This window comes from Sapajus apella, unplaced genomic scaffold, assembly GCF_009761245.1.
Source record: "Sapajus apella isolate SASKATOON/1434 unplaced genomic scaffold, GSC_monkey_1.0 scaffold5, whole genome shotgun sequence".
Taxonomy (NCBI): Eukaryota; Metazoa; Chordata; class Mammalia; order Primates; family Cebidae; genus Sapajus; species Sapajus apella.
Window position 1 is genome coordinate 42,632,589 of NW_022436945.1, and position 3,250 is coordinate 42,635,838.

Sequence of the window (3,250 nt, forward strand, 5' to 3'; positions counted from 1 at the left end):
CCTCTACCTCCTGGGTTCAAGCAATTCTCATGCCTCAGCCTCCTGAGTAGCTGGGATTACAGGCATGCACCACCATGCCCAGCTAATTTTTTGTATTTTTAGTAGAGACAGGGTTTCACCATGTTGACCAGGATGGTCTCGATCTCTTGACCTCGTGATCCACCCGCCTCGGCCTCCCACAGTGCTGGGATTACAGGCGTGAGCCACCGCGCCCGGCTAAACGAACTTTTATGGGGCATATCTAGATTTGCATGAAAATGAACCGACTTGAAAGCCAGTTTTACATATGAATGAGTTCTATCTTTAAGGTCTTTGTGTTCTAGAGAGGTAATACCACATAGTAATTTTGAACTTGAGTTTTGGAATCAGGCAGACCTGAGTTTGTCTCTGTCATGGATTATTTATCAGGTATGTGATCTTAAACAAACTTCCTAACTCCCTGTGCTGCAGTTTCTTTATGTATAAAATGGGTTTCTGCAGCATTCTTGTGAAGATTAGATGATAAAATGTATATAATAAAGTATAAATTTGAAATAAATTTTTGTTTAGAAACTCAGCTGTGTTTCACATGTTTAAAGCAGTATAATTCACAATTGCAAAAATATGGAACCAACCTAAATGCCTATCAACCAACAAGTGGATAAAGATAATATGGTATATATACACCCTGGAATACTATTCAGCTATAAGACGAAACAAACTAATGGCATTTGTAGCAACTTGGATGGAACTGGAGACCATTATTCTAAGTGAAGTAACTCAGGAATGGAAAAACCAAAGATTGTATGTTCACACTTGTAAGTGAGCCAAGCTATAAGGTTGCAAGGGCGTAAGAATGATAATAATGGACTTTGGGGACTCAGAGGGAAGGCTGGTAGGGGAGCAAGGAATTAAAGACTACATATTCGGTACAGTGTACACTGCTCAGGTAATAAGTGCACCAAAATCTCAGAAATCACCACTAAAGATCTTATCTACGTAACCAAAAACTACCTCTACCCCCAAAACTATTGAAATTAAAAATAAGAAATTTACCTGTGTTAGCCTTCCCAGGGTTCAGTGGCATAATTCATATCAGTGGGGAAAATATGCTTTGAGTCTTACATTAAATGAATGTCTGTTGAGTGTCTTTGCTTTGCCAGGCCCTGTGCTAGGCACTGTAGATAACATAGTGAACCAAACAGATATGGGTTCTGCTCTCACAAACTCATTAGCTTATTGGGAGAGATGATTTCATTTGAACATTCACCAATAAATGTAAAACGACAGCACTAGCAAGTGCTCTGAAATAGCGTGATGAAATAACAGAATAGAGTACATTGATCCCATGGGAAGGTGAGAGAAGGCTACTGGAATGAGGGAACAATTGGGTGGGATTCTGAAAATTGAGTAGAATTAACTAACCAGAGAAGATACAGGAAGGCATGCCAGGTAGTGGGAACACATGTTAAGTGGACATTTGTTGATTTTGGGGTCACCCTGCATTCATTCTTCCTCCTTCTGGTAAGAACTGCCCATTTTCTCTTGGAGAATTACTTTGTCCTGTTGTTTAAAGCTTTATGGGGATTTTTATTCAAGGTTTCCTAGCCGAGGTGTGGACATGTGACCCACGCCAGCCACACCCATTGAACTGTCCTCTGGGACTGTGGATCTTAAGCATAGTGAAGCAAGGGTGATGGGGTGGGGTGGTAGTTGGAGCTGATATTTCCTGTTCTAGGTGCCCTGATGAGACTTTATTTTTCTCCTACTACCTGTGTTCTGGAGCTGTTCTGACTCCTACCCTGGTGCTTCAGCTACTCCTCTGACACAGGAGCTGCCTTCCAGCAAATCCCCTGAGGCAGATGGAGGGATGCATCCGGGACTGAAAGATCTACACTGTGACTTAAACGGAAAGAAATCGGGGGTTGTGTGAAGCAAGAGGAGGCTGAAGGATGGGAACAAGAGCAGACCACTTAGGGCACTGGAGGACAGGTTAAGGATTTTAGTCTCCATCCTAAAACAAAAGGGAAGCTATTGAAGTAATTTAAGCATAGGGATGATGTGATCAGGGTTGCCTTTTGAAAAAGCAGTTCTGACAAATAAATTGGGAAGTTAGTGGAGGTAGGTAGACCAAGTTAGGAGGTTATTTAGTAGGTCATATGAAAGGTGAAAATAGGTTGGTGGTACTTTGGTGGAGACGGTAAGAAGTGACAGGCTCAAGAGAGATTTGAGAAGGTGGATTCATGGGATTTGATGATGGATTATATATAGGGAGTGACAGAGGAAAGAATTCAAGATAACTTCTGGATTTCTAGCTTATGAAACAGCATAGAGAGTGCTCTGGTTTGAATGTTTTGTCCTTCCAAAATTCATGTTGAAACTTAATCCTCAATGCAATAGTATTAAGAGGTGGAGCTTTCAGGACTTGATTGGGTCAGTAGGACTCTGCCCTAATAAATTGGATTAGTGCTCTTGTAAAATGGCTTGAGGGAGTGAGTTCATCTTTTTTTCCCTTTTGCTATGTGACGATGCAGCAAGAAGGTGCCATCCTAGAAGCAAAGAACAAGCCCTCACCAGACACCGAATCTGTTGGCCCCTTGCTATTGGACTTTCCAGCCTCAGCTGCGAGAAATAAATTTCTGTTCTTTATAATTTGGCCAGTCTTTGGTGTTTTGTTATAGTAGCCCCAAACAAACTGAAGCAAAAAATTGGTACCAGGAATGGGGTACTCTGTAACAAATACCTAAAAATGTAAAAACAGAGTTGGAACTGGGTAATGAGCAGAGACTGGAACAATTTGGAGGAGCAGGCTAGAAAAAGCCTGTATTGCCATGAATGGAGTATTAAGGGTGATTTTTGGTGAGAACTCAGAGGAGTTGTAGAGAAACCCTCAATCTTCTTAAAGATTACTTAGGTGGCCATGAACCAGAAAGTTGGCAGAAATATGGAGAGTAGCCTGGGCATGGTGGCTCCTGCGTGTAATCCCAGCACTTTGGGAGGCTGAGGTGGGAAGATTGCTTGAGCCCAGGAGTCCAAGACCAGCCTGGGCAACATAGGGAGATCCCATTTATATTTTAAAAAAATTTTTTTTTTTTTTTTAAAAGTAGCCAAGCATGGTGGTGCATGCCTGTAGTCCCAGCTACTAAGAGGCTAAGGTAGGAGTATTACTTGAGCCTGGGAAGTCGAGGTTGCAGTGAGCCATGATTGTGCCACTGCATTCCAGTCTAAGTAACAGAATGAGACCCTGTCTCAAGAGAAAAGAAAGAAAGAA